General features: G+C 40.1%; 1 protein-coding gene across 2 annotated transcripts in view, besides 1 other annotated feature; it reads right to left on the bottom strand.

Annotated features, from left to right (window-relative positions):
* The window catches only part of Nubpl (nucleotide binding protein-like), a 213225-nt gene that overhangs the window by 59071 nt on the left and 128072 nt on the right, over window positions 1–26082 (bottom strand). The gene's annotated exons all lie outside the window — the stretch shown is intronic.
* Window positions 22474–23052: an enhancer, noted in NCBI's record as "VISTA enhancer mm292". NCBI's record gives its function as "enhancer in: heart[4/8]" and the evidence as "EXISTENCE:transgenic organism evidence [ECO:0001131][PMID:17130149]".

Here is a 26082-nt window from a genome sequence, read left to right as displayed (position 1 = left end):
TTCCAAGTCTTGAAAGTATATACATATATAGTTGTCAACCAAGATTGCTATAACTAGCAAAATTAACAAGTTCAGTGTGGATATTTTAGGGCAAATGCAAAGCAATGACAACTAACACAGTACTGAAAAAAATGTTACAAGGAATTGTAAATTGCATGTAGGAAGAAAATAAACAGTGTCACATGTGACAACACTGGGCAGAATAAGTCAAGGAAAGAAACAGGGGGACACAGGAGAGTGGCGTAGGAATCACCAATGTTCAGCACAGAAAGCCAGCAGCCATCTGACAGTACAGGAAAGGAAGAAAAGACCAGCAATTAACCAGCAACTAGAACATAACAATGACATCTGAAATAGCAAACCTCCATTGTAACCTTCAATGGAAACTCCCTCAATGCACTAACTGAAAGAGATATCGTCTTAGCAGTTAAAGCACTTGCCATGCTCCACCCAGCAGGAGGACTGAGCATAAAAGTGGAATTCAGACTCAAGAATACTAGGTAGGCATGGCAGCCTGGGCCTACACAAAGAATAAACAGGCTGAGAAAGAAATTAGGGAAACAACACCCTTCTCAATAGTCACAAATAGTATAAAATACCTTGGCGTGACTCTAACTAAGGAAGTGAAAGATCTGTATGATAAGAACTTCAAGTCTCTGAAGAAAGAAATTAAAGAAGATCTCAGAAGATGGAAAGATCTCCCATGCTCATGGATTGGCAGGATCAACATTGTAAAAATGGCTATCTTGCCAAAAGCAATCTACAGATTCAATGCAATCCCCATTAAAATTCCAACTCAATTCTTCAACGAATTAGAAGGAGCCATCTGCAAATTCATCTGGAATAACAAAAAACCTAGGATAGCAAAAACTCTTCTCAAGGATAAAAGTACCTCTGGTGGAATCACCATGCCTGACCTAAAGCTGTACTACAGAGCAATTGTGATAAAAACGCCATGGTACTGGTATAAAAACAGACAAGTAGACCAATGGAATAGAATTGAAGACCCAGAAATGAACCCACACACCTTTGGTCACTTGATCTTCGACAAGGGAGCTAAAACCATTCAGTGGAAAAAAAAGACAGCATTTTCAACAAATGGTGCTGGCACAACTGGTGGTTATCATGTAGAAGAATGCAAATTGATCCATTCCTATCTCCTTGTACTAAGGTCAAATCTAAGTGGATCAAGGAGCTCCACATAAAACCAGAGACACTGAAATTTATAGAGGAGAAAGTGGGGAAAAGCCTCGAATATATGGGCACAGGGGAAAAATTCCTGAATAGAACAGCAATGGCTTGTGCTGTAAGATCGAGGATTGACAAATGGGACCTAATAAAATTGCAAAGCTTCTGCAAGGCAAAAGACACCATCAATAAAACAAAAAGGCCACCAACAGATTGGGAAAGGATCTTTAACTATCCTAAATCAGATAGAGGACTAATATCCAATATATATAAAGAACTCAAGAAGGTGGGTTCCAGAAAATCAAATAACCCCATTAAAAAATGGGGCTCAGAGCTAAACAAAGAATTCTCACCTGAGGAATACCGAATGGCTGAGAAACACCTGAAAAAATGTTAATCATCAGGGAAATGCAAATCAAAACAACCCTGAGATTCCACTTCACTCCAGTCAGAATGGCTAAGATCAAAAATTCAGGTGACAGCAGATGCTGGCGAGGATGTGGAGAAAGAGGAACACTCCTCCACTGTTGCTGGGATTGCAAGCTTGTACAACCACTCTGGAAATCAGTCTGGTGGTTTCTCAGAAAATTGGACATGGTACTACCGGAGGATCCTGCAATACCTCTCCTGGGCATATATCCAGAAGATGATCCAACTAGTAAGAAAGAAACATGATCCACTATGTTCATAGCAGCCTTATTTATAATAGCCAGAAGCTGGAAAGAACCCAGATGCCCCTCAACAGAGGAATGGATACAGAAAATGTGGTACATTTACACAATGGAATACTACTCAGCTATTAAAAAATGAATTTATGAAATTCCTAGGCAAATGGATGGACCTGGAGGGCATCATCCTGAGTGAGGTAACCCAAACACAAAGGAACTCGCACAATATGTACTCAATGATAAGTGGATATTAGCCCAGAAACTTAGGATACCCAAGATATAAGATACAATTTGCTAAATGCATGAAATTCAAGAAGAACGAAGACCAAAGTGTGGACACTTTGCCCCTTCTTAGAAATGGGAACAAAACACCCATTGAAGGAGTTACAGAGACAAAATTTGGAGCTGTGACGAAAGGATGGACCATCTAGTGATTGCCATATGCAGGGAACCATCCCATAATCAGCTCCCAAACGCTGACACCATTGCATACACTAGCAAGATTTTGCTGAAAGGACCCAGATATAGCTGTCTCTTGTGAGACTATGCCGGGGCCTAGCAAACACAGAAGTGGATGATCACAGTCAGCTATTGGATGGGTCACACGGCCCCCAATGGAGGAGCTAGAGAAATTACCCAAGGAGCTAAAGGGAACTGCAACCCTATACGTGGAACAACATTATGAACTAACCAATACCCCGGAGCTCTTGACTCTAGTTGCATATGTATCAAAAGATGGCCTAGTCGGCCATCACTGCAAAGAGAGGCCCATTGGACTTGCAAACTTTATATGCCCCAGTACAGGGGAATTCCAGGGCCAAAAAGTGGGAGTGGGTAGGTAGGGGATTTGGGGGGGTGGGTATGGCGGACTTTTGGGATAGCATTGAAAATGTAAAGGAGGAAAATACCTAATTAAAAATAAATAAATAAATAAAAAATAAAAAAATTTAAAAAATAAAATAAAAAAAACACACATAAACACTCATGCACATATGATAAAATAAATCTTAAAAATTAAAAAAAAAAAAGAGTGAGGACTGATTAGCTTGTCAGGGATATCTGAGGTCCCGTAGCTGTGCACGCGTGATGTCGCTGCCCCTCACCACTCACCCAGTTCTACAGTGGGGGGTGGGGGGTGGGACATGCAGTCTGGTGAGCAGATGAGCACAAGAAAGCTTAAAGTTGCAAGCAAGGAGGGTACGGGAAATACAATTCTTATAGAGCCTGGCCCCACTAAAGAGAAACCTTCTGCTCTGTAATACAAGAGACTTACAGACAAGCTCCAGTCCACCACAGACTCTGACTCATGCAATCCAAATGTATGGGAATGGAGAAAACACAGTCTAGTTCAAGGACTTCCAAATGAAAACCAACCACCTAGGGAAGTGATCTTGCAAATCCAATCTGACATGGGACTGCAGGATTCGTGTTTAATTGTGAGGATTTTACTTTAGTCTAATGCTGTTCTCAATCTGTGGATTGTGACCCCAGTATGGTCAAACAACCCTTTCACAGAGATCACTTCAAACCATCAGAAAACACCGTTATTATGTTACGATTTATAACAGTAGCAAAATTACAGTTATAAAATAGCAATGAAAATAAATTTATGGCTGGGGTTCACCACAATATGAGGAGCTGTATATAAAGGCTCATAGCATTAGGAAGGTTGAAAACCACTGCTCTAATGATTCTTCTCCATAAACCATTCCTTCCTTTTGGAATGGGAATGTTTATTCTGTACCACACTATAGAGGAACTATATAACTTTTCTTTTTTAATTGTTCAGGGCCAGAGTTAAGACATTGCTTGCTCCTCAGAAGAAACTGTATATTTAAAGGTGTGTGTGTGTGTGTGTGTGTGTGTGTGTGTGTGTAGTGTGTAGTGTGTGTGTGTTTCAGTGTCTGGATGTGTCTGTTTGTATCAGTGCAATACCTTCAGAAGTCAAATTAAAACATCAAATTCCCTTGAGTTGGAGTCACAGGAGGATGTGATCTTCTGATGTGGGTGCAGGAAACCAAGCTCAGATCTACTGTAGAAGCAATCTCTGGTCTTAGTTTCTAAGCCATCTCTCTAGCCTATGTACTTACACTTTTACATAATGGAGGAACTGCTAAGACTACCGGCCCTTTGGAGTTAGACTGGATGCGTTGTGCACTGTGACATGGCGGTGAGCCTGTGGGGACAACTGATAGAAGTGTGGTTTAAGAGTGATGTCAGGGGTCAGGCTGACACGAGGTGGTTTGTTGCGGTAGATACGGACTGAGTTTGGCAGGGTCTGGATGTCTCTGGTACAAGCCTCTGGGCAGAAGTGTGGACCACTGAGCTGGGCAAACACAGTAAGTGACGGGCAGAGAGCAGGTGAGCACTAGCATTCATCACTCCCCGAGACTGACCAGGTTCAATGTAACCAGGCATCGCTAGGTTGTGCTGCCATGACTGCCCCAGCACGATAAACTGCACGCTTGATTTGTGAGCCAGAACAAACACGAGCCTTTAAGTTGCTTTTATCAGGATATTTTATCACAGCAACAAGAAGAGTTTGAAATGAACAAACAAGCAAAGCTACCTACAATTAATTTGTCATGGCAAAGGGCCAAGGTTGAAATAAGTTTCCAGAAGTGCAGCACTAGGAGGCAATAAAAAAGAGAAGGAAACTGCCCACCTTTCCAATGGGAAAGCTAAGAGCTTCTCTGACAGGCATGGCAGAGGGTAAGAGGAACCACCTTGGTCATGGCCAAATGCACCTAATTCTCCCCTGTGCTGTGGGAGAGAGAGGACACCACAGGGCAGGGTGCCTCAGTCGCCGGAAAAGAATATATATATATATATATATATCATAGACCCTATAACAATAGCGGTTCTTTAAGCCTATAATGAAACTGAAATAGCCCTGCTGTTAGTAACATCTTTAGTTGTTACAGTGTGCCACCTGAACACACTACTTGTGAAGATGTTGGTATAAAAAAAAAAAAACCCTACTATACCTCCAATCACATCTAGCATTGGACAGCTATTTGCTGTGCATAACTGACAGCCATGATAAATGACTGTTATTAGTCTTTGTGTTATATGATATATTTTGTTATCTTCTACAGAGCAGATACTTAAAAGAGGACTGGAAACAGTATATGGTTTTCTCTAGCTCAACATGTCAAGTTTCATATTTTTCACAGAATCAAGGGGCTACACCATGGGATGGACCTCTACCATCTGGGTGTGTATGAGGACAAACTGATGTTCATACAATGGGGAAATTGCTAAACAAGGCATATGAATACACATTGCCACAGTTGAGTGGTGTATAAAAGGGTGACATTTTATGGTGCTTTCTTTAATAAGAGGACTCAAAATTTTACATTCTATGCATTTGTTTATAAAGTACTAGTTCCCTCTTCATAGAAGGTATAATTATATGTATTTCATTGACATTCACACGAACCAAGAACTGTTTGCCAAATTTTCATATCACATATAAACATACCTCATAAATGCTAACCTCTACTTATCTAGATATAAGAAACAGAGTAGACAAGATATGACATTAATTATCTAAACTACAAATATTTTTATATAAATGCTATGAGAGATTTTGACATTTTCTAAATTTTTCTGAAGCTTTGCTAACAGAGCTAATTTTCTCATACAGAGCCTTTGAAATACATTAATAATGGGAATGCCAACTGAATTTTAAATACCTCTGCTAGGCAACAGTAGCATGTATTATTGATTATATATATGAATAATGCTCTAAAGATTCAGCAGCTTTTCAAGTGTTGGTGCACTCAGTTCCTGGGCATCAACCCCACCTGCCAATCATACGAAGTCCCAGGAACTTAGCAGCAGACACGGCAAGAAGCCAGTAGCACCCCACAGAACCGACACTCCAGTATCAGTCAATAACAAATACAAAGAAGATCTCAAATGTTAGTAAGCGTTCTGATGAACTTCTAGGGTGTAAATGACACTTGAATGTCAGAGGAGACACATACTAGAGATCGAGGGAAAGAAATTTCTAGACAGAGAGGATAGCATACATCCAAGGACCATGTTAAGATGGAGGTAAACTTTGGAGTATCAAAGGACAAGGGAGGCAAGCGTGTGAACCTGAGGAGAGTGGAAGTCAGACTTGATAGAACCTCAAGGCTTTGAGTTACTGCTTAAGTAAAATGGCATTTTGTTATGTTTGTTGTTTAGTTGTTTGTTTTTGATACTTAATGACAGATTTAAACATATATGAAAGAAAAGAAAAAATGACTGTGTACAATTCATCACTGAGTTTCCATAATTATTCACTCAACCACTCTTGCTTGTTGTATCCTTCCCCATTCCCTACTCACCCTTCAAATTGCTTGCCAATACACATACTTTACCATGTATCTCGGACAGAACTCCCATGGTAAACATGACCACTGTCTTCATAATCTATGGGTTATTCTGTTTGGCTTCTCTTTTTTCTCTTACTGTTGGGGAGGGAGGAGCTTTTTCTATGGTTTTTCAGACTTAGCGTGTTCTCCAAGTCAGCTCTTTTGGTTTTTAATTTTTATTTCACATATTCACTGTATAGCCACAGCTAAGTCTGGATATTTAATCACACTCAGGTTTAACATTTCTGAAAGACTATTCCCCAGTTTGTCATGGGTCTCAACCAGGAAGTACATGAATTACAACATCTTCCTGACATTATAAGTGGTACTTACTACATAATTAGATTATATCGGTTTATTAAAGGTTATAAAATGCTAATATCAAAATCAGATTCCTTCTTTACTCAGCTGAAATGCTTCTATAGGGAGAAACTTTCCTTTAACCATGTATTTTGTTAAAAACTACAAGTATTTAGTTACAGGGAAAGCAGAACACTTGATTTTGTGTATTTCAACATTTATAATGAGTGAGTTTTGTACCTAGCACAATGTGATGTGTAGCCAGGAAGTGTTTAAAGACTATGTTACCTTTTTGAAGAGCAGAAGGAAATATATATATATATATATATATATATATATATATATATATATATGTGTGTGTGTGTGTGTGTGTGTGTGTGTACACATGTGCACACGCACACACACACGCACACACACACACACACACACACACAAATTAAAATGTAGGAAAGACAAAGGAGCCCAACTTCAGACACATAGGAAAGTAAAGCACAGCAGGCTAACTGATATCCTATAGGTAAACAATAAGAGAAATAAAAAAGCTGGGCGTGGTGGCGCATGACTTTAATCCCAGCACTTGGGAGGCAGAGGCAGGCGGATTTCTGAGTTCGAGGCCAGCCTGGTCTACAGAGTGAGTTCTAGGACAGCACAGAGAAACCCTGTCTCGAAAATCCAAAACCAAAACCAAAACCACAACCCCGCCCCCCCCCCAAGAAAAAGAGAAATAAAAAAAAAAAAAAAAGAATGAGTCTTAAGACTGAGAATGGTCATTTGGAGGGTGTCTTTCTAGATACATGGAGTCCTGGGTTGAATATCCCTGGCACTGGAGAGAGAGAGGGGGAGGGAGGGAGGAATGGAGGGGAGAGGGAGAGAGGGACCTGGGTATTTGACTTCAGCAGCATTATTTTTGGGAAACACTAGGAAGAACAGGCTTAGGAAACAGTATCACCTTGCTTTGATGGGGTGAAATTAAATAGATATGTATTATCATCATTACTATCTGTCTGTAGTTTTATGTCAACTAGACACAAGCTAGAGTTATCAGAGAGAAGAAGGCTCAACTGAGAAAATGCCTCCAAACAGGCTGTAGCAAGCCCCTAGAGCATCTTTGAAACTAGTGATTGATGTGGGAGGGCTCAGCCCATTGTGAGTAGTGCCACCCATGGGCTGATAGTTCTTAGTTCTTTAAGAAAGCAGGCCAACCAAGCCATGATGAGCAGACCAGTAAGCATCACCCCTCCATAGCCTCTGCATCAGCTCCTGCCTCCAGATTCCTGCCCTGCTTGAGTTCCTGTCTCAACTTCCTTCAGTGATGAACAGTAATTACTGAAGTAAAAGCTAAAGAAACTCTTTCTTCCCCAACTTGCTTTTGGTCATGTTGTTTCATCACAGCAAGAGAAACCTACCTAAGTCAGTATCCTACCCCCCCCCCACACACACACACAAATTAAGCAGCCATAAGCCAGAGCAAAGGAGGAGTGGAACTCAAAATCAATAGCCAGTCCACCAACACTAACGTGTTAGTCTTGGAAAAGATGTAAACACCAATTCATTTTTAGAAGCTAATTTTCCATCCCTAATGGACAACCAGTCAAATTCCAATTACCCTTTTGATATTTTGGTTTTTTCCCTACAAAAAGAGAAGACAATGGGAGAAGGTGAAGAAAGCTCAACATCCATGAGAGAAATGATGATTGACAATACTTTCTAAATGGCCAAAGGTCTAAATTCTCACACAACAAAGAAATGCAAAGACAGCAAGATAGCATGATTGCCCGTGCCAGACCAACACAAGAGCAAGCTGTCAGCACTGTAGCACAGATGCAGGAGATGCTCATGGATGAAGGAGATGCTCATAAAGCCCCACCTCTAACTAAGGAGTTATAGGCAGTGGGTGGCTGCTGGGAAGGGAGAGTCCGCCTTCTGCAGGGGTGTGGCCCTGCTCAGGTTCCTCAGGGTGTCTCCATACCTCCAGGCATGTTAACACCACTAATCAGTAAATTGTTCTTGTTTTTTAAAAAATGTACATGAAGCTAGGAGAGGGGCATCTGAAGGGACTTAGGAGAATTAGGGAGGACTTGGTAGTAGATATGGTCAAGGTTCACTGTACACACATGTGAAACTGTCAAAGAATAAGCAAAAATATACATTTAAAAAGAATATGCAACAAAGGATTCCTACAAATAAAAAACATCTATTATACCATTTGACAATACACATTTACAGAGTATTTGAATTATTGTTAAGATTAAAATGATAAATAAAATTACTATATCATCAATCATTCATATGTATTTTATGCATAATTGTTAAATACATCCTATTGATTTCCATGAGGCCTTTAATTACATTTATGTGTGAATAGACCTTATTGAATAACCAGGTTGCAGGGCAGGTTTTTTCATGCAAATGAGAGTCTAATTAAATTTCTCAGTATCAGTGCTGCCCCATAACTGGACTCTGCCAACTCACTCAAGGAGGAGGAGCCATAGCTACAGCACTTGACAACACCGAGAAGCACAAGCACAAGTCTACCCTGCTGCTCAAATATCTCAATAATTACCCGGACAGATATGACAAGACAGAGAGAACCTGCTGAAAGAAATAGCTGAAGTCACTTACAAAGGCTGGAAAATATAATATTTAATCTATGGGTAAAGGGTGAAAACTGCATAGATACTTTCAATACAGTACATGCATTAATGTATATAAAGTAATTCTATTATCCTTTGTGGAGCACAGAATGTGTATTCTGTGTGTATTTTATTTTTAGATGCTTTTCTTGACATTTATTTTTAAAGAAACATAATTAAGTGCTTTATGCTTTTGTGTGTTTCTCTTGCTCAGAACCATCATGAATGTTTAAATGCAAATTGGTTCCATCAAACATCTTCACAGATGACAAATTGTATTGTGAATATCAATTATTCAAAAATGCATAGTCAGAAGATTCCAAACTGCTTGTTTAAATCTGAATGTACAAACAGAGAAGACATATCTATGTGTGTTCTTTGTAATATAAAACAGATTCTTAATATTTATATATATGTGTGTGTATATATATGACATATGCCTTAATGAAGCCTCTAAGCCTCAAGCTTCACGCTAATCTTCCATTTCCCAGCAAGGAAATCAGTTTTAATCTCTCTGTCTCTGTCTGTCTCTATCTGTGTCTGTCTCTCCTTCCATCCTTCCCTCTCATCCTCTCCCTCTCTGTCTCTCCTCACTACATCCTTTTCTCACTATCTCTCTAGCTAATAGATAACCCTACCCTTGCCAGAAATAAACAGTCAACAAAATCCTTACTGTCCATCTAGTCTTCACTGCCTTAACCTGGGTTAAGAGCCAAAGTTATGATTTAGACACCTTTTAATCTTTCCAATCAGTTTCTTTTATCTCCCCTTAAAAAGGTTCCACTAAAGCTCCCTCTGTATTATAAGAATCACCCAGTGGAGGAGCTAGAGAAAGTACCCAAGGAGCTGAAGGGGTCTGCAACTCTATAGGTGGAACAATATGAACTACCCAGTACCCCGGAGCTCTTGACTCTAGCTGCACATGTAGCAGAAGATGACCTAGTCGGCCATCATTGGGAAGAGAGGCCCCTTGGTCTTACAAACTTTATATGCCTAAGTACAGGGGAACACCAGGGCCAAGAAGTGGGAGTGGGTGGGTAGGGGAGCAGGGTGGGGGGAGGATATAGGGAACTTTTGGGATAGCATTTGAAATGTTTATAAAGAAAATATCTAATAAAATATATATATATATACTAAAAAATAAAATAAAAGAATCACCACAATGTAGTTTCTAGAAAGTAGGACTGTAACTTTAACTTTTTTAAATCCTAGTTTTAATGATGGTTCTTAAACACTTCAACCTTCCTGATAACACACCACCCACCAGAGGTAGTGGAAAAGAAAGGATTATAGGAGAAGTGGACCTGTTTAGAAAGGTTCTTTGGAGCAACTCCCGTCTTTGTTGTCTGGAAATCCGCAGTCCAGTTCACAGGTCAGCAACTGCAGCTCCATCCACTCACAAACACTTCACGAATGCACCAGCAGTCCAGTTTGGCAGAGTTGGGTTAGCAACAGCAGTGACAAGACCTAGCAGAGACAGCCAGGCCTCAGCCTCTGTACAAGTCAGCAGGAGGGATCAGGGAGGAATTCCAGAAAAAGTTCTTGTCTGTGCCTCCCTCAGTGAACAGATCAGTGAAGATGAGAGACTTACATGCATTGCACAGCTAGCTTTAAAAGCAAGCCAAGCTCAGCCTCCATCATTGTCTGTCGAATCTTTTTTATATCCCTCCAAATATTACAAGTCCTCCATGGGTCTTGCCTCAGCACATGACTGTCTCAGCTGACATCACTTTGCCAATTAGCCCCAGTCTGTGGAAGCAGCAAGAAACTGCAGCACATCACCAGAAGTCTTTTGGTGCATTTCTCTCTACAGAGTTCTGACAAATGAAGCTCAACTATGCAGTGTAAGGCAAATCAATACTTGTGCATCATTAATGAAGAATCCTTTCACATGCTTGCTTTAGTAGAACATCCTCTCTCCTGTGTCTGCTTCAGTGAAACATTCCTTCACAAGTTTGCCTTAGCCTTTCACCTGTGTCTACTTCAGGAAAACACTTCTTCATGTGTTTGGCCCAAAAAACCACCATCCAACCCAACTGACTTTCTAAAGAACCCTTAAGTTTCCACTTCATAAGATGGTCTCACTCCAACTATTTTGTGGTTTGAATAAAAATAGCCCCCATAGTCCGCAGGGAGTGGCATCATTAAGAGGTAAGGCCTTGTTGGAGTAGCTGTGGCTTTCTCGGAGGAAGTGTATCACTGGGGGGGTGGGCTTTGAGATTTCAGATGCTCAACCCAGGCCAGTTTCTCATACTCTCTTCCTGCTGTTTGCCAATCCAGATGTAGAGCTCTCAGCTACCTTTCCAGCAACATGTCTGCCTCCATACTGCCATGCTGGGAACACCATGATGAAAATGTACTAAACCCCTGAACCAATAAATCAGCCCTAATTTAATGTTGTCCTTTATAATAAGCTGCTGTAGTCATGGTGTCTCTTCACAGCAATAGAAACCTAAGACATACTCTAAATGAGTTGAACTACATAGACCCTGGACTACTACTTAGACAATGAGCTCTGGGAAAACTCTTGTCGAAGTTTTAGGTATTTACTGTCTAACTACATCACAAGTTCCATACACAAATGAGTGAGGAAATTCACTCAGAAGTATTTAAGATTTATAAACTGGAAGCTGAAGAGGTGGCTCAGCAATTAAGAGTACATACTGCTCCGGGAGATCCCTAGCACACACTTTGGGGTGCTCACAACTCAATTGGCTCTGACTGTAGTTACAGGGATCTGATGGTGTTCGTTGGGCACGTGTACTCATGTGCACACAACCACACTCAAATACAGACACATAGACACATAATAAAAATATAAAGTAAATATAAAAAGAATATTCTTAAACTGATTAGTTAATTCAAAGCAGGCTGATAGGGGATGATGATAGGGGATATCATTACCACCCATGAAGAACATTCAGACCTCACCTGTTTAAAGGCTTACATACACAAATAAAATAAACATACACAAACTGCATAAGCAATAGGCCATCTCTAAAGAATCACTGAAAATGTTACTTGCCAATTTCACTTTACTTAGGCATTAACTCCATATTTTTAATTAATTCAACATACCTTCAGAATAGTTAATAGTTCTCAAATAGACACATCAAGCTATTTTGCTTCTCCCTTAAGGCAACAGTTTTCTTTTCTTTTCTTTCTTTCTTTTTCTTTTTTCCTTCCTTCTTTTATTTTTCTTCCTTCCTTCCTTCCTTTCTTCCTTTCTTCCTTTCTTTCTTCCTTCCTTTCTTTCTTTCTTTCTTTCTTTTCTTCTTTCTTCCTTTCTCTTCTTCTTTCTTTCTTTCTTTCTTTTTTTCTTTCTTTGTTTTCTTTCTTTTTTTATTAGATATTTTCTTTATTTACATTTCAAATGTTATCCCCTTTCCTAGTTTCCCCTCCAAAACCTCCCTCCTCCTACTGCCTCCCCCCTCCCCCTGCTCACCAATCCACCCACTCCAGCTTCCTGGTACTGGTATTCCCCTATACTGGGGTATAAAGCCTTCACAGTACCAAGGGCCTCTCCTCCCACTGGTGCCAGACAACGCCATCCTCTGCTACAGATCCAGCTAGAGCCATGAGTCCCACAATGTGTACTCTTTGGTTGGTGGTTTAGTCCCTGGGAGCTCTGGGGGTACTGGTTGGTTCATATTGTTGTTCCTCCTTTGGGACTGCAAACCCTTTCAGCTCCATGGGTACTTTCTCTAGCTCCTCCATTGGGGACCCTGTGCTCAGTCCAATGGATGGCTGTGAGCATCCACTTCTGTATTTGTCAGGCACTGACAGAGCCTCTCAGGAGACTGCTATATCAGGCTCCTGTCAGCAAGCACTTGCTGGCATCTGCAATAGTGTCTGGGTTTGGTGATTGTATAAGGGATGGATCCCCCAGGTGGGGCAGTCTCTGGTCATTTCTTCAGTCTCTGCTCCACACTTTGTCTCTGCATGTAGATAATGCAGGAGTCAGTAGAACATACCCAAGTTAAACCTGAGGATGGGAGGCACAATGCACACTGTGCTTTCACTACAGGACGCAGCCAATTAAAGAGGGTCTGACTTTTCTTACTTTTGTGTCTCACACTTTTGCCCTTTTCTGACATCAGAGCAACAAAAGAAGTTATCAACCATGGCAGGATGGTGGAGAAGTCATGAAGAAACAGAATCATGAAGGCAAAATAGCTTTGGACAGGAGAAAGAGCAAGAACTGCAGGGAAGCCAAGTGCTAAGGTGGACGTGGGGGATGACAGGCTGTGCCAGGCTGACAGAAATGCTGAGCAGTGAAGGAGTGGCCCCACAGCCAGGTCTACTGATAGTTAGCAAGTTAAAGTATATGTTGTGTTTTCAGGAGTGCCACATCCTTGTATTTAGAAGGCTATAGAAATGGAGACACTAACACCAATTGTGACCCAGGGATGAGAAGCTGGAAACTGGAGACAATGGTGAGAGTCATCGGAAAGTTGGTCATGAGCCTTAGGTCCAGCAGAAAGAGGGTCTCTTAGGCTCAGAGGAAGTCAAAGCCCCGGGATCTGAAGTCTCACCGAGGCCATGGGGAGATCGGCTGTGTATGTCTAGGCGATTCCTGTTTGGTGCCAGATTACAGTTGGGTTTTAGTGTCTCTGTGTGTTTTCCAGGAACCAATAAAGATTTTCACGAGTGTTCTTACCTACTGAGTCTTCTCACTGTCCCTGGTGTATCTCTGTCTCTCTGCCCCCACCCTCCCCTCTCTCTCCCTGCTGACTATTCTCACTGTCCTTGGTGTCTCTGTCTCTGTTTCTGCCTCTGTGTGTGTGTGCGTGTGTGTATGTGTGTGTATATGTGTTTTGTTGCTAGCATCTCATTTTTGGTTCTTTCTTAGAATTTCCATCTCTGCTTTAATAGCTATTTGTTCCACATGCTGCCATTATAGCCCTGAGCATGTTAGTCAGAGCTTTTCCAAATTCCTGATCTCATCACTGTAACACCCTCACCATGTCTGAGTCTGTTTCTGATCTCTGCTGTCCATCTTCAGACTCTCTTTTGCTTCAGTGTGGGCTGCACTTTTTTTTCTTTTGGATAGCTGACATGTGCCATGTGAAAAGAATAGCTAGGAGCTAAGCCTTTGATGTATTTGGTGAACTGTGGGTGAGCATTCTATAGTCCTTCGAGAAGGTCTCTGCCAAGTAATGAGTCTGTGCTTATGGAATATGACCTCTCAAGCCTTTGTCAGATCATGGCCACCGACCCCACCCTGAGGGTCCAGAGGTGGCTGTGGTTATATGTCTCTTCTCTCAGGTATGTTAGGATCTGATGCGAACCCAGCAAGTGAGGCCCTGGTGGGATAGCATCTATGGCAGACCCACTTTGAAAGGACAGAGGGCTCTGCTGTATTTCAAAATGGCTTTCCTCCGCTTGCCATCAGGTCAGGGGGTATCTTTTTTCCTTTTCTCATTCAGACATCTACTATAAGAATCTGCATGAGTTCCCGGAGATAAAAACTTACAAAGTGTGTGCAGACTTCAGCACAAAACGCAGTGCCCCAAAAAATGAGCTCTAACTACAAAGGCAAAAGCCACAAGAAATAGGAATATCAGAAATAAAGAAAAGGAGGGGAAAAAAGGGGAAGAAACGATATAAAAACAGAAAATCTTACCAATATTTGACATCAAAGCAAAGGTACTCAGTGGCTGTGGGCAAGATAAAAGGAAAGAGGACAAAGCCTACAACTGGGAACTTCATACCCGGGTCCACATAAAAGAAACCCTTAAGAAAAATGTGCTAGCTCAAAAAACAGCAGCTTCAGAGCAGGCAATCAAACAAGTACATCTGCCACTCAGACATGTGAGAAATGAAGGCGCATCATGACAGGTCAGAGACAGACTCAGTGCTGAAGCTCCTGCTGAACAGAGAAAGAAAGCCCTGGTTTGCTGGCTAGCATGGAAAAGGGGTGAGGTCACCGAAGCAGATGAACAGAAAGTGAGTAAGTAAAATACTTAAATCATCAACCGAGAGTGCTGTACTGTACAAAATCATTAATACTGACAAACCCTTAGCCAGACTAACTAAAAGATGGGGAGAGAAGATCTACACCAATACAATTAGAGATGGAAGAGGAAGATTACAATAGGCACCAAGGAAGTCCAGGGAGTCTTAAGGACATGCTTAAAAATATATTTGTCAAATTAGAAAACCTGTAAAGAATGGAAATATATCCTACCAAAGTTAAATTAAAATGGAAATAAACAATTTAGACAGACTTGAAGTCACTAGTGAAATAGAAAAAGCTCCCAACAAAAGCTCTAGACGGATTCAGAAAAGCCCTCTACAAGATCTGTAAGAAACTATCACTAACACTTCTCAAATCATCCCACAAAATGGAAACTGAAGGAACATTTGCCACATCTTTTTATGAAGCTACTTCAATGCTGATATGAAAACCAACAACAACAATGCAAATTATAAACAAATATCCCTTAGGAACATAAATACAATGTTTTTAAATAAAATACTTGTAAGCTGAATTCAATAACACATCAGAAAGATCATCCACCATATCAAGTTGGTATCACTCCAGAGATGCAAGGATTGTTCAATATATGTAAGAAATAAACATAATTTACCATGTCAATGGACTGAAAGAGAAAAATCACTTGATCATCTTATTAGATGCAGAAAAGGCATCTCATTAGGTGTCTTTAACAAACTCCAACACCCCTTCATGAAAAAAGTCCGGAAGAGACAGACTATAAACAAGTATACTACATGCTACAACCTGGTAAAGATAAATGTACAGCAAGCCTACAGCCAACATCATCCCAATCAGAGAAACTCAAAACATTTCCACTAAAATCAGAAACAAGACAAGAGTGTGTCCACTCTCCATACCTAGTCAATATAGCACTCGAAGTCTTAGCTAAAACAATAAAACAACAGAAAGAGATCAGAAAGATACAAATGAAAGGAAGAAGCACATTAGACTGTTAGAGGTCCAAAGGATTTCTATTTGCAGATGATATTACAGATATTACCCTCAACACTCCACCATGAAACTTCAACAGCTGATGAACACTTTCAGCAAAAGATACAAAATGAACACTCAAAAAACAGTAGCTTTCCTATATACAAATTACAAAAGAAATGGAAAAGAAGTCAAGGAAAAATACTTTTCACAATAATCTCAAAAAATATCTTTAGATAACTGTAATCGAGCAAGTGAAAGACTTGTACAATAAAAACTTTAAGGTGCTTAAGAAATTGAAAAAGATATCAGAAGATGGAAAAGAATTTCTGTAAAACCTATTAACTACAACATCTCTGCTCCTCCCAAAAGCCCTATTTCCGGCTTTTTTTTCCCTTTCTTCTTAGCTGCTAGAGCGCCTGCTGTGTCTGTGACATGGTTAAAGATTAAAGCAGTTCAAGTAATTTAGTAACAGTAAATAAACTCAATACGTTTTGAGAATTATGAATTATGAGCAGCAACAATAGTTAAGATTGGCTATCAAAATTTAAGGCTACAAAATGCTCATATATTTAAATAAATGAAGTCATGCAAGATTTATACCAACTCATCATTGAGCCATTTCATAAGTAAGACATATGGCTAAAAATGAAAATGAAAAAAAAAAAGTTCCCAAACTATGGCACATTAGACTGTTAGAGGTCCAAGACAGATGTGGTCCAATTACTCACATTCTTCTCAAAAGGGAGAGAATGAACATTCAACTCTTAAACATAACTAGTAAAAGCAGAACTAGAGTTGTGTTTGTGGAGAATATAAAGAAGTGTGGGTGAGACAGTCATGGAAATGGTGGACAGACATCAGGGTGACCAGTACATGAATGCTTACTTGATTTTCATCCTTATGTCCCTGGAATTAAGTGTCAGAACAACCTGATAGCCATATGGAATATATGATTAACCTTGACCCATGTTTCACCCTCCTTAAAAAATTATTTGAGATTGACCACAGACGGAAATGTAAAGACTGAAATAACTAGCCTTCTAAAAGAACCACAATAATGAGTTAAAGAAAGGTTTCTTAAATAACAGACATAAATATTTCAACAGTTTCAATAAGCTCAAGTTAATTAAAAACTTTTCATGAGAAGAGTGAAGCACACTCAAGAGACTGTGACAACATCTACAACACATGTGGAAAGGATACACTGAATTCATATGAGCCAGGAAGAAAAAAAAGGCAACAGCCCAAAATGGCCCAAACAAAACAAGCAGACAATTCACAGCAAAAGATATCCAAAAGCAAGAAGCATCATTCAACAGAAAAATTCTTTTGTAAAGCACGATGAAAGCTAGAGTGTTGGCTCAGTGGTTAAGAGCACTGCTTGTTCTTGCAGAGGACCTGGATAGATTCCCGGCACCCACACGGGGCCTCTAACTTTAACTGTAGGTCCATGTGGTCTGGTACCTCTTTCTGACCAACATAGGCACATATAAACACATGCAGAGAAATACATGTTGGGAAAAAACTCATATCCATAAAAAGATAAAATTTTACAAAATTAAAAGAATACAATGAGACACCAAAACCTGCTCAGCAGAACTTCAAAGGGTCAGACACACAAAGTGCTGCTCACTGCACTCTTCCTAAGACTCCGAGATTGCGTGATGCGTCCCCTGTAGAAAACCGCTCAGAAATGGGTGACATGTACAAAACTCAAATCCACAACCACCCTTCTAGCACCTGAAGGAATGAGTGTATCCAACTCCTGGAAACACACAAGAAGGTTTATAGCAGCTTTATGTGTAAGGACCTCAAAGTAAAAAACTCTGAAACTGGTTACATGTGCAAGTAATGAGACTGAATGTACAAGGAGCCAATCCCAAACGCTCTAGGGCTAGAGAGGAAGCATGGTTGGTTAAAGTGCTTGCCATGTCAATCTAAGGGCTGACTTCCATCCCCAGAATCCGTGGCTTGGGAGTGAACCAACAACAACAAGGGTAGGCCGACATGCTTATAACTACAGCACTGGAAGGGAGGGAGAGACCGCACATCGCTGAGGCTCTGGCCAGCCAGTCTAGTCTCATCGTGTGCTCTAGGCCAGGGAGAAACCTTTGCTCAAAACAAAGGAGGTATCTCCAAAGCAGTAACACTTAGGTTGGCCTCCAGTGTCCACATCCTCTCATACACACTCTAGATATTGGTCAGGTTATACGATTATGTACAACATATTAAGATTAATTTACCATATATATGTGAAAAGCAATGAGAAAGATTGTCAACTTTTGGCCTCCATAAATGCCCATATAGGAAAGCATAACCCTACATATATATAAAACATAAACACCATACACACAAAAATATATACTTAATAAAAACATATAAATAAATAGATAGATAAATAAAGAAATAAATAAAATGTTACTACCTACTACCACAAATGACAGAAAGAGACCCACAGAACTCGCTGTCTAGCAGGTACAATTTTGGCCTTACTTTTGCTCTAGGACATATGACATTTGTCCACAGACTTGTTAATTGAAACATGAACAACTAGTGAATCAAAACCAGAGAGGCTGCTAAACTTCAAACACAAACTCCAAAGAATTACCAGTTCAAAATGTCAATAAGAAAGAAAAAAAGGAGGGAATGAATGAAAGAAACAAAAGTAAGAGGAAAGAAGGAAGGAAAGAAAGAAGGAAGGGAAGGAAGGAAGGAAGGAAGGAAGGAAGGAAGGAAGGAAGGCAGGCAGGGAGGGAGGGAGGAAGGGAGGAAGCAAGGAAGGAAGAAAAGAAAGGAAGGGAGGGAGGGAAGGAGGAAGGAGGGAGGGAGTTAAGGAAGGAAGGAAGAAGGAAGGAAGGAAGGAAGGAAGGAAGGAAGGAAGGAAGGAAGGAAGGAAGGAATCTTGAGCCAGGTCTAAGACCAAATCAATAAATAATCAAAATTCATGGAAAGAAGGCAGCTAGAAGAATCCTTGACTCTCTAAACAACCACTGGTGGAGGTGGACTCCCACCTGAGACTCAATATACTAAGGTTACTGCCATGATGAAATACAATGACCAAAAGTAACTCAGAAAGAACATTTTTGCTTACACTTCCACATCACTGTTCATCATCAAAGGAAGTCAGGACAGGAACTCAAAAACAACAGGAACCTGGAGGCAGGAGTTGATGCAGAGTCCATGGAGAAGCGCTGCTTACTGGCTTGTTCAGCCTGTTTTCTTATAGCTCCCAGAACCACCAACCAGCCCAGGTGCCACACACTCTGGTTGAGTTAGATTGACAAGCCGAGAGGCTTGAAAGCTACTCTCGAGGCAAAAGAGTTTCACGGAAACTCACTCCTGGAGTCTGGTGTGCTCTCTAAATTTTCCATTCTCGCATTAGTCTAGTTTAGTCTAGTGAATGGATCCACGTGTTCTCTTTATTATAAGTGCCTTTTAAGATTGAATTCTGGCATAGCTAAAGCCTTTTGCCAGTGTTCCAACAGTCCTAGAACGTCCTTGAGCTAGACAGTGACATTTAGAATAGCCTTTGGTATTACACTATCAATAAAAGCCAAGTCACTCCCATATACAGGAATTTACAATGGTTTAGGAAGTAGATCAGGCTGAGGTTTTAGAGTATTGCATTATTCATGAGATGTTAGCTAGAAGGAACTCCCTAGTTAGAACCATGGCTTGGGTGTGAAAGCCCTTGCCCTAAGAGAATAAAGACTTTACACCTGGCTTCTAAGACTATAGCTAAGTTACACCCATACACACATATTTACAATGGCCTAAGGGGAAGGTGGACTATACAATAGACTAAAATAGGAACTATGGCAAGGGCACGAAGCCCTTGACCCTGGCTTCTAAGATTAAGCGAATCTTAGGTAGAGCCCTTTTTGATCCCAGTTGTTAACAATGAATTCTATCCCAGGTGGTTCCCGTTAGACCTTTTGTGTTTGCATTCCTCTGTTTTATGTAAGATTCCGGTTACCTCATTTGTACCTTGTGAATATGTCACCCAACTTTCTTATTGTTTTCTACATAAAAAGTCTGATGCTCGATTTGAAAAATACATTCAGATTCCACACGACCTCTCCTGTGTGCATCTGTTTGTCACTCATCTGACGATTTGCCCAATCGCGACTAGAGACCCGTTACACGCAGACAAAGGGGCCCAGAGGGTCTGCGGCACCCAGGTTTGGCTGAGCCCTCCCCCATCAATTAATTAATATTCAGAGGCATTTATAGATAAAAGTTATAATGTAAAAGTTATAATGTAAAAATCAATTAAGAAAAATCTCTACAGACTTGCTTACAGACCAATCTTATGGAAACATTTTCTCAAATAAGGTATCCTCCTCTGAGATGACTCTAGTTTTTGTCGAGTTGACATAAAAGCTGGCTGGGACACCAAGATACACAGTATTTCTGCAATGACATTTGTTTTAAACTATGAACAACATCTATAGCCATGTGAAGCAGCAAAAGTTCCATAAAACTACACTGGAGATGAATCCTATGACCTCTTGACACTGGCCACCTGGAGGATGCAGTACAATGCCTTCCTAGGTTGTCATGGTGATGCTGGTGCACGCAAACCTATCATGTACAGTGGAATAGAAATAGTGTGTGTGCTTCCTTCCAGAACATGATGCTGTGGAATTAGGGCTGTCTGGAATATGTATGTATTGAGGTATAAATTTTACCATTACTTTAGAATGTATTCTTTTTTTTTTTTTTTTAAGCTTAATGTAAAACAACATGCCCTGTGATGGGAGCAGCAGACTCGGACATCTCATGTTTGCCTCTTAATTGCATCATTTTCTCTCATTAAATTTAATTTCATTTATTCTTGAGCTGCATTAGTCAGAATGCCTCTAAAAGCAACAGGAAATACCAGAGATATACAATGTAACCCATATTGTAAGGCGACACCACTTAGCTTTCTGTACCAACATCCTATGATATTCAAACAAAGAGATCAGTAACTAATAATGCATTTCTTATTAACTCGCAGTAATTAATAATGCATCACCTTTTTGGTGATGCACAGCTATATTTAAAATAACAAAAGTAATATTCAAAGAGGCATTTATAGATAAAAGTTATAATGTAAAAGATTCAGCTACAAAAAATTAGCAAATCATAATTAATGTTGGGAAAGCAAAAAATTAATTTTAAAGAAATTTGTAAAATACAAAGTAAAAAGGCTAGAATTTCAAAGTTAAAAACAAACCACTTTAAACATATTATAAAAAGGATAATTAGAGACTAATATCCCTCATGAGCATGGACAGAACTCTTAAGATATCAGAAAATAAGTAGGTGAGGCAGTTATAAGAAGTACCTCAGACTCATTCCTTCTCCCTCTCTCTCCTTCCTGTCTTCTTTTCTATCCTTCTACTTTCTTCTCTAGGACACAAAGGGAGAAAGACTCACACAGAGAATAGAAAGTAACCTCTGCAGCTTTATAGTTTCCAAAATAAGTAAAAGCCTCATCACAGAAGCAGGTATTCAAACAGTGTAAGAACACTTCTACTGCTGGACATGAGAGACAGAGAGAAACATATATCTACAAAGGTTTGCACATGGGATGTGTAATTGTAATAGTGGCCATGCTCCTAAAGGTGTAAACACTATACCTGTCCATCAACTGAAGAGCAATTAATAAGTTACAGTGTATTCTTATGATGAAACACTATCCAGATTTTTTAAATTACTAATACACAGAAGCCATGTGAATGTCAACATTGTTATGTTGGCCAAAGACAAAACCACTCTATGACAAAAAATATTCAGAACGTGGTGGCCTCTGGAAATGAGGGAGGGAACTGCTGTGAAGGGGTCTTCCTATGACTGGAAAAACTCTTTACCTTGTTTTAGATACTGACTGTATAACTGCACACAACATATCAAACTCCCCGAAAGCTTCACTTCTCAATCTTCCATTTTATTCATGTTATATTTCAGTAAAACAAACAAAATGACATATAAATTTAATCAATAAAACCATAAGACCTTTTTGTAAAAATGGATAATAAAATGACATGATGATGAATCTTACTAAAGAGAAGAAATAGGAATAAGAGAAGGGGCTAGGAGACGGCTCCACTGGGAAACTGTATGCTGCTCGGAAGAGCCGAGCTTTATCTCAGCACCACGGAAGAAGCCTGAGCTGCTGCTGAGATGGGGAACAGTCAGAAAAAATGTCAGGAGCTTGCTATCAAACATAGAAGGTCCAGGTACAAGAAGAGATACCAAACCTCAAATATATAGACAGACAGACAGACATACAGACAGACAGGCAGACAGACAGAGAAGGAATTGAAGGTGACATCCAAAATGTTAATTTCTAACCTGTTCACATGCACCCAGGAAAATCTGCCACACTTAGACAATGCATGCATCAAAAACACATAAAGGAAGGATGGGAAGAGAGAGTAGGGGTAACATACTTTTTCTGGTTTATTTAAGTGTGTGTGTGTGTGTGTGTGTGTGTGCGCGTGCAGACAGGAGGCTGACTACAAGTCCTTTGCTTCCACATTATCTTTAAGGACTTCTCTCATCAGTGACAACAGCTGGCCAGCAAGCTGCTAGGGCCCTGCTTCTCAGTACTGGGACTGCATGGGACAAGGAGGCACATGGGTTCCTCTGTGTACTGAGGATCCAACCCTGGGACTTAAGCAGCCTTCTCTATTGCCCACGGTTTTTATATTATAAGACAATAACAAATGCAATGTCATACCAGGAAAAATTTCAAACTAGAATAAAATGGATCACTTACTAAAAAATAAAAAAAAACAAATTTCAAAACTGACAGAGAACCTGAAGGAAGCTGGGAAGCCCCAGCGCCTGATCACTGACCTGCTGACTCACTGGACACTGATCTGCTGACTCACTCACGCTCCTCAAGTCATCTGTCTGTCCTGGTAGTTTGCAGGAAGAGTTCTTCCTACTTGGAGAGTATAAATGCAGAAAAAGAGAAAGCTAACATGATCCTAATTTTAAAATATGATGCACTGAATCAATAGTGACAAGAAGACATCCTGGAAATGTGAAATTAATAAAGCACAAAAAACCTACTAATGTAGTCCATTGAGTTCAGCAAGTTTAAGGGTTTTCAAATCATTGCCATAAATCTCAAAAGAACAAATTAATATAATTCAAATCTTCTGATTATTTGGGAATCTAGAATATACTTTGTTTCACACTTTTAAACACAGTAAGAGCCTTGAGATTATATAAAGAATTTTGAAAAAAAAAAGTTCTGAAATATGAACTAGTCAAATGACTTGCCTAGAGTCCAATTTAACTACTTTGGAAATTGCCAGTTAAAGGAGTAAGAAAACCATGAGGTGGGTATGAGCAGTAGCAAGCTAGAACCTTCACCTTGGCTGCCTTTTCAAAGCAGAGAACTCAGTCTGAGGAATGGCCATGGATGCTCAACTCCATCCTTAGCTTAGTATCCGACTGAGCTGAATAAAACATTCAGAATAATGTCCAGTGATAAGCTACTCTGAGAAAGGCTAGAAAAGCAGCCAGTATTCCTGAATGCAATTCACCAATGTGGCCAGTTCTACCATGTGAACTCCTGACTGCCTGACCATCTGCCATCTGCCATGAGCTCTGAGATTCCCAGGGGTTCAGCCTCAGTCACTCTCCTACAGACTGATCCTTCACAGCAGTCCTTGAGTGTCCCACGGGCAAACTCTTTCATTCATATATGGTATGTGTATATATACCCACACCATCTTGTAAATAAGAAATACTTTATCTTTGAACAGATATCTGGATAAAAAAGTGAGGAAACAGAGCAGAAATCATCAGTAATCTTTGGGTGAAGCTAAGTGAGTCAAAACATCACTAATACAACAACTTTAGAAATGAGGCCAAAAACCTGGAGGCACAAAACAGTCAGGCATTTCAGGCTGATTTATCCCATAGGCATTGGACAGACTTAGACATCCAAGTGGCTCTCAGGTTCTTTGCGCTGTCTTTGACCCTCTTCCTGGACTCACTATTTTTTCCTGTTCTATAATAGCACTACAGACTGTTTATCCTGACCTATCTTCAAGTGCACTAATTTATTTATGTCTAGTCTGACATAAAATCTAATGATTAAATTTGAACCAACATATTTTTCATGTTTGAAATTATGTGGTTCTTTTATAAATCTTCTGAATACTTTTTTTTCCTGGTTTCTAATTCCTTATTGAATTTCCATTCTTGGCCTTACTTCTCTGAACACAGTGAAAAGGTATAGCTGTCCCCTAAGAGCTTTGCCAGCACCTGACCAATATAGATGCAGACACTCACATCCAACCATCAGACTGATCCAGGAAACCCACTGAAAGAGCTAGGAGAAGGACTGAAGGAGCTGAAGAGGTTTGCAACCCCATAGGAAGAACAACAATATCAAGCAACCTGTCCACCCAGAGCTCCCAGGGACTACACCACCAACCAGAGTACACATGGCTCCAGCTACATATGTAGCAGAGGATGACCTTATCTGGCATCAATGGGAGGAGAGACCCTTGGTCCTGTAGAAGCTTGATACCCCAGGATAAGGCAATGTTAGAGCAGTGAGTTGGGAATGGGGGAGGGGGGTACCCTCATAGGGGCAAAGCAGGGAATGGGGTTGGGGGTTTGCAGAGGGGAAAGCGGGAAGGGGGACAACATTTGAAATGTAAATTACCAATAAAAAATGCTTTACTACTAGCTCTTCTCAGGGATAAAGGATTGTAATGCAGTTAGCAGCTCTTGTCTCTCCATTTCTCCATTATAGAGCCAGGTACAGAAGGTTTTGTCAGAAACAAGGAAGGGCCTCGTCACTCTCTGAGCTCCCTCTCAACAAGGCTGCACAACAGCTGATAATTTACCAGTATCATTTATATTGCACTGCTTTATAAAACTCCCAGTTAAGATTGGTTTCTTTTATTAATTTTAAATGTTTTCTCTTAAAAATGCTTAAAACTAGAGGAGTAGGGGGAGAGGAAGCTGAAGTCGGGATGTCTTGTATGAGAAAAGAATAAAATTTTTTAAAAAGAAAATCCATACAAATGAAATTTATAATTCATAAATTGTGCTATGTTCTATTGCTCTTTACTTTTGAAAGTTTGATAAACTTGAAATTTTTCCTTATGTAATGATTTTTCTTTCAGTGCTGGGCATCGGGGATAAAGCATCCAAGTTAGCACAAGCCAGATTTCTCCATGTCCTATGGCTCCAGCATGTTATCTTTAGCAATAGGTTCCTACTATCAAGTCCCGGTAGCCAACCAAGAGCAATGGCACTAGCCTGTACAGTTGGAGGGAGGAGTCTATGGGTTCCTCAACAGTATCGAGAGAGAGAGAGAGAGAGAGAGAGAGAGAGAGAGAGAGAGAGAGAGATTGAGAGAGAGAGAGGCAAAGAGACAGATTGAGAGAAAGAGAGAGAAGGGGTGGCATTGGATAGGTGGGGCAATGGCGAATATCTTGTAGGGGACGGGGGAGGGGAAATGATGATCATAACATATTGTAGGAGTAATTATTTTTCTTTAAAAAATAAAGTTCTGAAAATAAAAATAAATATTCTCTCTAGAAGTTGACTTTCATGAGATGATCTCAAAATCCCAGGTTCAAAATAAATAATAACTTTTGTTTTCAAGCAATTGAAGGTGATGGGATCACTATTTCTATTAACAGCATCATCAAGAGAGCATATGACAACAAACACCTAGGTTAGGGACTGGATGCACCACGTAAGACGGTACAAAAGGAAGAAATATCATCAGCAGTAGTCACCAAGCAAGCACTGACCAGGTGAAACTTGCTCAAGTTTCCATGATCACAGCAAAGCTGGATCTAGTTATCTAGGGCTTTAGGTAGTCCGTGCTCTAAGACGGCTGTAACAAAATATCTATTGTATCCACTTGGTAAATATGTTTCAAATAAGTCTATCAAAAATGTTATAGCACAGAGCAGGAAAGGCAGCAATGTTATCTAAGTGGCTGTCAGTTTCCATTTCCT

This window comes from Mus musculus, chromosome 12 (assembly GCF_000001635.26).
Source record: "Mus musculus strain C57BL/6J chromosome 12, GRCm38.p6 C57BL/6J".
Classification (NCBI taxonomy): domain Eukaryota; kingdom Metazoa; phylum Chordata; class Mammalia; order Rodentia; family Muridae; genus Mus; species Mus musculus.
The sequence above is the reverse complement of the archived record's forward strand: the minus strand, read 5'-3'. Positions and strand labels throughout refer to the sequence as shown.